The sequence below is a fragment of the Dendrobates tinctorius genome, unplaced genomic scaffold (genome assembly GCF_039654945.1).
Source record: "Dendrobates tinctorius isolate UK_male_01 unplaced genomic scaffold, ASM3965494v1 ptg000134l, whole genome shotgun sequence".
Taxonomy (NCBI): Eukaryota; Metazoa; Chordata; class Amphibia; order Anura; family Dendrobatidae; genus Dendrobates; species Dendrobates tinctorius.
In genome coordinates, this window is record NW_027361802.1 from 7,195,444 (window position 1) to 7,208,287 (window position 12,844).

A 12,844-nucleotide genomic window follows, 5' to 3' on the forward strand; every position below is an offset into this window, starting at 1 on the left:
TATAAATTAATATTTCTGGGGAATGTTTTAATTTTTTTCATCTCTTATTTTTTATTTATATGTTTTCAAACCTGTCTAGTAGTAGGGACATATAGGGAAGTAAGGGATAGTCCTCGTTGAGCGGGGGGGTTAAAAATTGTGCTCTTAGGGTGCCAACTCCACTACTAGGCATGAGTCATTTACTGTAGGGGTTTTTTTAGACACCTTGTGCTATCAATTTGGTCTATGCCCAATTTGTTTTTTTAACCAATTGTTTGTTACACTGGGTAGGTATCTTTTAATACTTTCAAATAAAATAAAATTGTTTTCAAGGGACTACATGTTCACACATAATTATTACGCCCGAGTCTGTATAGGACCTTGTTCGCATAGTTTTCGGTATGATTCTACCATGATTGTATTTTAAATTCCAGCTTTGATTTGGGAAAGGACGTACCAGGGACCACCAGGTATGAGAATATTCCTACCTTGTTATCTTAGGATATTCACACTATGTAGACACTTGTCTTGATTCTGTAATAGTCTTCGCTAATTTAATTTTTTTAAAGGTTTGTTTTAAATCTCCAAGTGTAATAGAAAAAGCAGAAAATTTGCTTATGAAGCAAAAAGATGAGACAGCAAATCAGGGCAAAATAATTATTATGAGGAATTTTATCTACCTTGATATAAATCGGAAGCAGAAACCTACAGGTGTAGGAAATGAAAGGTTTCTTTTCAATAAAAAAAGACAATTACTTCTTAACTGGTGCAAGAGCCAACACAACGAGCGTCACTTCTGGACCTAATTTTAACCAACAGTCCAAACAGAATTACAAATGTATGGATTGGAGTTCACTAATATTAGTGATCACAAAATGATTTCTTTTCAATTATACTTTAAGAAAATATTTATTAGAGAGTTTTCAAAAATACTAAACTTAATCTTATTGCTATGAACAGGGACCATGTCCTTTAAAATGTACAAAAGAAATGGACACATATATTAGCATCCTGAATAAGATGTGCAAAATATGTACTTGGAAATAGGAGAAAACTACTGTGATTATTTAAAGCTGCATGGGGCGCAGTAAGCTTCAAAAAGAAAGGATTTGTAGAACTGTGACTTAACCCAACAAGAAGAATGGTGACACCTCAGAATGACTAAAACAGACAAGTGATTATACCCACATGGCATGCAACTCAGTGTATTGCAAGAATTCAATGCTATTATAGACAGACCATTTTTCAAATTTCCAAGAATTACATAATAACATGGTCTGTATCAAAGAACAAGCATATAGCAAATTTAGTGTCAATATTCAAAAAGGGGTGTGACTTGAAGTGCTATTGAAAGGCTGAGCCAATATAAAGTGACAAAAAGTGCCCTAAATGGCATAATTTCTACCAAAACTCAAGCCCATCTTGCTCTGGAACACTCCAGGCACCAGGATGAGTAAAACCATGAAAATGGTTAAAGTCACTGGGTCTCTGCTGGCAACACTTCAAAAAGAACTGGGCCGCAACAAAGCCTCAGCCTTTAGTAAGCTGCCTACTCAAAAACACTAGTTCTACATGTGGAATGCAGTACTACTGTAGATTCCCTATCCATGCCAGCGACTAGTCTTCAGAGGACCACAGAAAACTACTCTGTACTCCACCACACCGAGGAAAACGCAGACTCACCAATCGTGAGTAACGGATTTAAAACTAAGATTTATCTGAGTGAAGGTGAGAGCCTGAAAGAAGCCATGACCATGAGCTTTCCTGTTATATACACTGACAGGGTGAGTCAATAAATGACCCAGAACATGAAAAAGACAGGGACTCACAATAAGCAAAAGTCCAGACTGGACCTTGCAGACTCTCCAAAAACAATACTAGCACATTGAAAGGGGAACTCTGAATCAGATTTCAACAACTCTGGTTCTACTCTGGATGCAACAAACATCAAAGATTTTATGGTGGCACTTAATAATACCCTATAAAAAAACCTTAGCAAGAAGTTTGATAAACTACAAGCCTCCATTAATGATATTAAAATCAGAAATTTGAAGTCTGAGGAGAAAATTGGTGTCAAATTGCCATACAAAAAGATAGCATCCTTCTATAACAAGTCACAAAACTGAAAACAAAAATAGCAGATATTGAACACACAAGCAGGAGGAACAATTTCAAGCTCAGAGGCACATCTGAATCTATCTTTTCTCTAAACCTACCACAAGTCATTAAGAATTTTTTACAGAAATCCCTGCCAGATACCATTGACATGCATTGTACAAATGACAGGACTCACAGACTACCTAAGCCTGGCTTTGTGGCGAAAAATTTACCAAGAAACAATATAGTAAGAATTCATTCTTACCACATCAAGGACTAGCTCATGTCCTACATTAGAGTAAATAAAGCTCTCCCTCTACCATTCAATAGGATTATGATTTTCCTCGATTTCTCAAAGAAAACTCTTCAAAAAAGAAAATCTTTTAAAGAGGTCACCTCTGCACTTCACCAGAACGGCATCGTATACAAATGGGGTTTCCCTTCAATACTGCTAGTCCACAACAATAGCAACATTGCAGTGCTAGACTCATCTGAAGAAGAACACATATTTATCCACAACTTTCTAAAGCTTCCATATTCCTAAGGGGACCAAATGAATACAGAAGAGAAAAACTAAAAGTTACTTCTTCATTATCCAGGAAATTCTTCTGCAGAACTCTTCTACTGAAATAAGGTAACTTTACTTATCTTTTCAGCAGCAAGCATCCACAGACTACCTAAAAAGCAGAATGTTTGAGCTACCTTGGCCCTCTTTGCTAAAACTTTACCCCCTCTATGGAGGTCATACCCAGAGAAATCTACACCTGGAATTTTCTAGTCTGAGCAGGCCTAGATCAAACGTACATTAAATAATCTGTTCTTTCTGTTGTATTGTTTGCTCTTTCTTCTTTTTTTCTTCTCACAGGTAGAAATTTGTTAATTCAGAAAAAGTATACAAAGAATGATTTATTTGTGTAAAAAAAATCTACATTTAAGTTGACAGATGTGATTACGCCTTCCATCTAATGCATAAAGATAAATCTAAATATCCTCTCATTAAGGCTGCATTCACACGTCGTGGTTTTTTCACAGCGGTTTTTAACGCGTGTTTTTGCAGCAAAAGCGCAAAAAAAAAACAGCATCCCATGCATTCCTATGGGATTCCGCAATGCTGTGCTAATGCTGCGGATTTTCCCGTGGCGGAATCGCATCGCGGAAAAATGAGCAGCATGCTCATTAATTTTGCGGAATAGCGGGGATTCCGCCCACATAGGAATGCATTGTTCTGCTTACTTTCCACATGTGCCTGTGCCCACCATGTGAAAAGTAAGCAGGACATTTGCGGATGGTACCCACGGTCCGGAGGAGAGGAGACTGTCCTCCGGGCTCTGGGTACCATATCCCTGTAAAAAAAAGAATAAAATATAAAAAATTGGGTTATATTCACCTTCACGTGTCCCGCGCAGCCTTCCCGAGCCTCAGCGATGCTCCGGCTCCCAGTAATGCCTTGCGAGACCTTTGATGACATCGCGGTCTCGCGATTACTGCAGCTGTCCCCTATTCCTTGCAAGATTGCTACAGTATCGCGAGACCGCAACATTATCAAAGGTCTCGCAAGGCATTACTGGGAACGGGAGCATCGCTGAGGCTCGGGTAGGCTGCGCGGGACGCCAGGAGGTGAATATAACCCGATTTTTAATTTTTTTTATTATTTTCAGCATTAGATCTTTTTACTACTGATGTCGCATAGTCAGCATCAATAGTAAAAAGTTGGTCACACTAGTCAACCACTATGTTTGACGAGTGTGACCAACCTGTCAATCAGTTCTCCAAGCGATGCTATAGATCGCTTGGAAAACGCTAGCATTCTGCAAGCTAATTACGCTTGCAAATCGCTAGTTTTTCCATGGGAAAATCGTGGGAATTTAAAATGCGATTTTCCCACGGAATGGAATTCTGGAATTCCAGCAGGAATTCCGCAACGTGTGCACATAGCCTAAATATTAGAGGACTAAATAGTCCACAAAGAGGTTTCACACCTGGAAAGAGGCAACAACATGTAACTGCACCATAGTTGGATTCCAAGAAACTAAACTATCAAACAATAAACCTCACAAATTAAAAAACAAAGTTTTCTTGCACGTTTTTAAATCTTCGAACATTAGAAAGAAGGCGGGAGTAATTACTCTATTAAGAGACACAGTCACTTTCCAACTTCTTTCAGAAACATGCAAAGAAAATGGCAGATATATTTTTATATGTAACATAGGCAACTCTATGTATAACATTAAAAATATCAACCTCCTTAACAAGGGACAAATCCCCTATTGGATTGGATGAAATAATATTCAAAGTATCAGAAGCTTGCAAAGGTTTAATAATATTATTTGGAGATTTCAATATAGTTCCTGAAGCATCCTAAAACACCTATTCAAACATAAAAAGATAGCCAGAGAAAAAAATAAAACGATCTCCAATAAACTAGCCGAACTAGGAAAAGCCCAAGAAATTAAATCTTCCCATACCATCCACCAACAAATTTCAACAACTCAAAATAGAGATCAAATCCCTATTGGCCAGTGAATTTGACAAATGGATCCAATCAGTTAAAATAAATAATTATTATTTGTAACAAAGTTACCAAATTATTGGCTAATAGAGTTAAAAAATTAGAAGTAAAATCAAGAATAAAAGAAATCATAGACAATAAGAATCTAAGAACAGACTCCAAAAAATAGCACAAGCCTAGACAACTTTATAGTCTAAAAGAAGATACAAACACTCCTCAGCCCAATCAAGAAACTATAACAAGTTTCCTTCAAAAAATCCATATCTCCATAATTTCTGAAGAACAACTAACCATTCTAAACAGTCCATTTACAGAAGAGGAGTCTGCTCCATCGTCAGGGCACTGAAGAAGGGGAAAAGTCCAGACCCTGATGGTTTTTCTCATGAATACCTGCCTCCCGAAGAAGCAGGCTGGGCGAAACACGCGCGTCGGGGCTGGAGGCTCCAAGAGTCTTCCACTGTGGCACTTTATTTAGACAGGTAAAGACCTTCCATTGACTGCTTATGAGCTTAAAAAGTTCAAATAATTATGACCCTAAAACTTTTTCATGCATAAGAATACTAACTCAGTAAACTTTGATGCTGATTATTGAATATATTGAGTGTCTGTTTCAATGGATGATGTCTGCATTTTCCTGATACTTTTTGCTTACTATAGGATAGAAGCATTACATTTTTTATCATGAAATTCCTCTTATAGCTGTTTCTTATTCAATATTGTGTTATGATAAGACAGCAATGCCATCTGGTGTTACATGTTGTATAGTGCATGGGCTTTTAAATATAGGCTGATTATAATTTTCACATGTATTGATTTTTAGTAATTATTTATTTGCACAAAGCACTTTTAATATGTACATGTTTACAGCTCTAGCACTTTCTTAATAATTGACTTTGAAAAGAATCTAGCTTGAATCAGGTTTTTTCAGAGAAAAAAATGTATTTTGAATTCACCACTAGGTGGATTCTTTTTTCAGCATCAATTTTTTTCTTTGTCTATTACTTCTGTAAAATTCTGAGTAAATATATTTTTTGTGTGGATCAATAAAATTTAATATTTTAAATTTCTAAATATTCTTTTTTGGTCACTTCATTTATTTTTGTTCCCAAATTTATACTGGGATATACAAAAATAACTTTGATAATCTTTGCTTCAAGAAGTGCTGCCCATACATAAGGGGTGATTGTTATAGTTGAGGACTATCGTGTGTACCCAGACATCCTGCAAGACCTTAACTCTGGACAGTTACAAATCTTTAACTCTCTTAAAAGTGACTTCAACATCCCTGAATCAGATCTATACAAATATAAAAACTAGAGGAATACTTAAATACAAAACTATAATTCCCCTTACTTTCCACAGAACAAACTCAATTTTTTTAGATAATCCAAAAACTAAAAACATATGGAGTACTAGATCAATCTATCATTGGTTCAGTGATGACATAAACAATTGAAAGAGCATAAATATACTTAAATGGGAAAGACACCTTAATATTTCATATACTATTGAAAATTATCTCAAGTCCTTAAATGGACTTTAAATAGACCAATTCATCAACAACTTGTGCTCTCCTCAGAGAAACCCATTACAAAATATTGGCCGGATTATACTTCACTCCAGTAAAACTAAACAAAATATCACCTATTTGAAAAAGTGTTGGAGGAATTGTGACCAAACAATTGATACCCTACACATTTTCTGCAATTGTTCAAAAATAAAAAAAATATGGAACGAAGTACATGAACTCCTTTAGAAAATAACAAAACATATATTTACCCTATCCCCCAACTTGCTCTTCTATCTTTGGATATTAAAAAATACCTCCCAAGATTTAATCCACTAAAATCTTATTAGCTACAAAAATTCATATCACAGCCAAAAGGAACCAATTAGAAACACCTCTTATGACAGAAATGATAGAAAAAGTCTATCTACTAGAGACAAATGAGCACTAAAATGCTCAGGTGCTCAAACCGGGCAATACCTAATACTTGAATGATTGTTTTGAGTAAAAAGTAAAATGGGTGTTAAAGTTAAAGCAGAGATTTTTTTACAGGAGACCCTACAAAGAGGTCTGAGGATCAGTGAAATTCTTTAAATGGGTGGGAAAAGTTTTAAATAGACGGAGAACATCATAGGGAAGACCCCTGGAAGCATCTCTGACTCCCAGATCGCTGCTGAGAACAATGGTGTCACACTTGTACTCCCACTATAAGGACTAACAATAAAAGATTCCAAATTGACAAGAAATTGCATTTTACAAGAAAAAAATGTTGAGAATTTTTTTCCTGTATAATGACTTTTATATAAGGCCAAATTCAAAAAAATATATATAATTTAAGTAATCCATAAAAGTTTTATTTGTTTTTTTTTAATAGGAAATTTCAATTAAATTTATGAAGGAATCAAAAACTGGCAAAAATTAGGGACTCAGAAGGACTCAGATACACCCTCTATTAGACATAAAGGAGGGCCTCATACACATTCTGTTCAAATTGTCATGTATTGGTACTTCTATATTCATAAAGGCTATGCACTTTTGAGGGTTACCTATTTGATACATTACCGATTTTGCAAATTTTCCCACCAGAAAGAATGGAGAGGTCTGTAGTTTTTATAGTATGTACACTTTAACTGTGAAACAAATAATCTTTAAAAAAAATCATATTGTATGATTTTTTATGTAATTAATTTGCATTTTATTGCATTAAATCAGTATTTGATACAATAGAAAAACAGACCTTAAAGGGAATCTGTCTCTCAATTTTTGGCCTATTAGGTGCGGCCACCTCCATCAGGAGCTTATCTACAGCACTTTGTAATGCTGTAGATAAGCCCCTGATGTAACCTGAAAGATAAGAAAAACGAGTTAGATTATACTCACCAGGGGTCCGGTCCCGTCTGATGGGTGTCTCTGTCTGGTCCGGTCCAATGCCTCCCATCTTCTAGCGATGACATCCTCCTTCTTACTTCTGCCGTGGCTCCTGCGCAGGCGTACTTTATTTGCCCTGTTGAGGACAGAGTAATGTACTGCAGTGCGCAGGCACCGGAACTCTCTGACCTTTCCCAGCGCCTGCGCACTGTAGTACTTTACTCTGCCCTCAACAGAGCAGATAAAGTACGCCTGCGAAGGAGCCATGGCAGAAGTAAGGAGGAGGACATCATCGCTAGAAGATGGGAGGTGCCGGATCGGACCGTGACACCCACCGCACCCGACCGCGCCCCCAGGAAGTATAATCTAACTTGTTTTTCTTATCTTTCAGGTTACATCGGGGGCTTATCTACAGCATTACAGAATGCTGTAGATAAGCCCCTGTTGGCGGTGGAAGCAGGTAATAGGCCAAAAATGAGGTGACAGATTGCCTTTAATATTTAGTACAGAAACCTTTGTAGGCAGTTACAGAGGTCAGTCATTTCCTGTTGTTATTGACCAAGATTGCACACACTACAACAGGAATTTTGTCCCACTCCTCCATACAGATCTTCTCCAGATCTTTCAGGTTTCAGAGCTGTAGCTGGACAACATTGTTTTTCAGCTCACTCCAAAGATTTCATATTGGGCTCAGATCTGGACACTGGCAAGGACACTCTGCGGTCCCGCTAGGTAATTCAGATGGTCAATGGTGAACTTCAAATAGGTCATGGACATATGCTGAGCCCCTGATGTGCGTAAACAGTGGAAAACCCCCACAAGAGGCACAATTTTGAAAGATAGACCCCACAAGGAACGTATCTAGATGTGTAGTAAACACCTTGAACCCCCAGCTGCTTCACAGAAGTTTATAACGTAGCGCAGTGAAAATTAAAAAAATCTAATTTTTCCCACAAAAATGTTATTTTAGCCCCATTTTTTATTTTCACGAGGATATCAGGAGAAATGGACCCCAAAATTTGTTGTGCAATTTTCTTCTGAGTACCCCAATACCCTATATGTGGTCAAAAACAACTTTTGAGGCAAAGTGCAAAGCTCAGAAGGGAAGAAGCGCCATATTGAAATTCATGTTTTGCTGGACTGGTTTAAGGGTGCCATGTCACATTAGCAGAGCCCCTGAAGTGCCAGAGCATAAGAGACCCCATTTTACAAACTATGCCTTTCAATGAATTAATCTAGGGGTGCATTGATCATATTGACACCATAGGTGGATCACAGAATTTTATATCATTGGGCAATGAAGAAAAAAATAATTATATTTTTACCACCAAAATTTTATTTAGCCCCAGATTTTACATTTTCACACTGGGAAATGGATAACAATGGCACCAAAATGTATAACACAATTTCTACTGAATTTAGAAATACCTCAAATATGGCTGTACAGTATTGCTTAGCCATACGGTGAGACTCAGGAGGGACGGAGGGCTTTTGGCAAAAAAAATTAAACACTTTTTTGAGGTTGCATAGAAGCAAAATGTACTCCTGGCCACTGAATAATCTATGGGTGAGCAATATATTACCAATAAATTTTGGAACAAGTTTTTTGAGGGTTACATACTAACAAAATACACCCAGCAATATGTTATACTGTGTGGATGAGCAATATAATACCGATAAAACTTTGAACAAGTACAAGTTTTTGCAGTGTTATATTGCAACAAGGGTACCACAGACCACGAAATAGTCTACGGGTGATCAACAAAATACTGATAAACTTTTGAATAAGTTTTTGGGGCTTGTATGCCCACAAAATCTATCCAAAAATATGTAAAAGTCTATCAATGGGCAATATAATACAGATACAGTTTTGAAAAAGTGTTTAGAGGCTTAGAGAGCAATGAAAAGCACCCAAGAAGATGTGATACCCTAAAGATGAGCAATATGATTCCAATACATTTTTAAACAAGTGTTTTCAGGGTTTTAAAGCAATGAAATGGACCCAAGAATACATAATAGTGTATGGGTGAGCAATATAATACAGATATATTTTGTGAGTAATTTTTTGGAGGGTTAGTTCCACTGAAACCTACCCAAGAGCATGTAAGACCAATATAATACTGAAAACATTTTGAACAATTTTTTGGAGCATTAGATACCGCCGAAATGCACCTACAAAGACGTAATACGCTATGGATAAGAAATATAATACCAATTCATTTTTAAATACTTTTTTTAGGCTTACATACCACTGAAATCTACGACAAGAATATGTAAAAGTTTATGGATGAGCAATATAATACTGATTAGTGTTGAGCGAAACGGGTCGGTCAAATTCATAAGTCGCCGACTTTTGCTAAAGTCGGGTTTCATGAAACGAAACCCGACCATAGCGTGAGGTCGGCCATGAGGTCAGCAACCAGAGCGTCAAAGTAGCGTTTCAAATGATGCTTCCAGTGCCCTTTTTCAGCCAATGATGGAGGACGCACACTGTGGGCAACGCGATGACATGGGCAGCGGTCACCACCATCTTTGAGAAGGGCATGCAAGTGATTGGCTTGCTTTGTGTGGCGTCACAGGGGCTATAAAAGGGTGTGCACGCCGACCGCCATTTTACTTCTGCCGATCTTAGCATAGGGAGAGGTTGCTGCTGCTGATTCTGAATAAGGGAGAGCGTTAGGCAGGGAAGAAGAAAAAAAAACTGCTTCTGCTGGTAGCGATTTTCACCGTACAACACAACATTTTGTGTGCAGTGACAGGGGAGGATAAATTTTGGGCATCAGCTCTGCTGGTTATTAGGCTGCCTTATAAGGCTCCCTGACAGCTGCATTTCTGTTTGCACACTGCTGTGCAAACTGCTTTTTTAAAACCAAAAATACTTTTCTTCCTCTTTTCTGCACAGTTACCAAGTGCTCATTTTTCCACACTTTTGTGTGCAGCAGTCCTGCTTATTAGGCTGCCTGCTGCCATACTTGGACTGAAAGCATCGTTGTCAGACTCCTAAAATCTCTAGGGAGATTCAAATTCTCCCCAATACTATATACACCTTGTACCTTGTCATACACCAGCCTATTTCAGCCTGTTAAATTGAGGTGTAATCTATAGTGGGCCTGAGATAATAGTTCAGTCTCCTAAAATCTCTAGGGAGATTCAAATTCTCCCCAATACTATATACACCTTGTACCTTCTCATACACCAGCCTATTTCAGCCTGTTACATTGAGGTGTAATCTATAGTGGGCCTGAGATAATTGCTCAGCCTCCTAAAATCTCTAGGAAGATTCAAATTCTCCCCTATACTATATACACCTTGTACCTTGTCATACACCAGCCAATTTCAGCCTGTTACAATGAGGTGTAATCTATAGTGGGCCTGAGATAATTGTTCAGCCTCCTAAGATCTCTAGGAAGATTCAAATTCTCCCCAATACTATATACACCTTGTACCTTGTCATACACCAGCCAATTTCAGCCTGTTACATTGAGGTGCAATCCATAGTGGGCCTGAGATAATAGTTCAGCCTCCTAAAATCTCTGCGGAGATTCAAATTCTCCCCAATACTATATACACCTTGTACCTTGTCATACACCAGCCTATTTCAGCCTGTTAAATTGAGATATAATCTATAGTGGTCCTGAGATAATTGTTCAGCCTCCTAAAATCTCTAGGGAGATTCAAATTCTCCCCAATACTATATACACCTTGTACCTTGTTTTACAGTACCATATAGCTAGTGGTATTTTGGGTACATTTCCCCAAAAATTAGGAAGTATGTTGGAAGAGGCCGTGGAAGTGGGCGGGGGTTGCCAACTGGTACTGATGGTGGTGATGCATCTGCTGGTAGTAGCAAAAGCACAATAACACCTAAGGCAGGAGGTGTTGAGCCTGCATCATCCTCTGGCTCCACAAGGCCTCAAAGGCTCCCTTTTCTGGGAGTAGGTAAACCGCTTTAAAAGCCGTTGCTTCAGGAGCAAGCTTTGGCTTACATTGCTGACACAGCCTCCAGCTCTATAGCCTCCTCTTCTGAAGTTTCAAAAATAAAAGCGCTGAGTCGTCAGTGGAGGCTCCTGGTCAGGAATAACACCTTTTCTTGTGTCCTTCACCCCTACCTAAAGTGAATGATGCAGCAGGCCACACTTCACATTAGTCCATGTAGCTCTTTCTCACATACCATGCCTGGGTTATCAAGTCAAATCTTGAATTCCCCAGTACAAGATGAATCTGAGATGGAGTGTGGGTGGCCAGCCAGGGCAGTGGGGTTAATTGGTACCTGGCCGGTGTCTCAGAGGGATGTGTCACGTTGGTGGTGATGACCCGTTCTGTGGCCCTGGGCGTCCATGAAAAGGGGTGAATAACGTTTATAGTTGAATGATACGTGATGCCACCTGTGGTTTCTGATCAGATTGACCCGCGCTGCAGTGTCGCTTCTCTGGGACAGATGTTGTGGTGCAGCTAAGATGTAGAAGCCCTGCACAGGTAGGGCCGTAGTCGCACGACAGATGAAAGAGTTGGTAGATGGTGTGAAGTGCAGGATGTAGCAGAGCCATGTGCCAGGCGCAGGAGAAACATGACAGACACAGTTGTGCAGTTCCTTTACCTGTACTTGGTAAGTGCCGTCCAGGACCCAGAGTACAGATGGAGAAGGAGTGGGTCAGCCTGGAAGCAAATTAAGAATTCTCTCTCTGCAGATAGGTAGTGTGGCCTCCGTTCTAGCACTTATCTGAGGTACTCGCAGTACTGCGTTCACTGAAGTTCCCCCTGTTGACTTTCCTTTGGAACTTTCTCGAATGGCAGGCAGCCGTATCCTTTTCCTTCTGGCTCACACACATCGCTGCTGGGGCCTCCGAGCCTTAGTTGGGAGCAGAGCATTTACAGCTGCTACTTCCTCCGGATTCTGCTGCAGGACTGTCAGTGTCCCTACAAACTCAGAGACCGGAATCCGGACCATGCGCTCCAGCTAGGAGTGAGCCTTAACTCTGCTCATCCTCCAGCTCCCCTTCTCATGTTCACACACTTCCCCTTCCCTTCACAGACTGCCCTAACTTCCCTCCTCCCGACCACAGAGAGCAGCTCCTCAGCAATCAGGTTCAGAGCTCTCCCTGCTGGCCTGGAGTGGGAACTGTGTTGTGTGTTGGTTTAACTGCTAGAGAGACCCTTCATTGCTCCCAAGCATGACATCACACTCCCAAGGAGGAAGGTAATGCCACTGAGGCGACCATACTCCTGGGGGCGCCACAAGTGCACTGATGCCCAGCCAGTGCTAAATGATTCTGCTGGTACATTGACCCAGACCACTACATTACCCTCGCACTCTACACAGCCAGAATCTGATCCTGATGAAACTCAGGTTCCCCTTCCCGCATACTATACCACCTTACATGGTG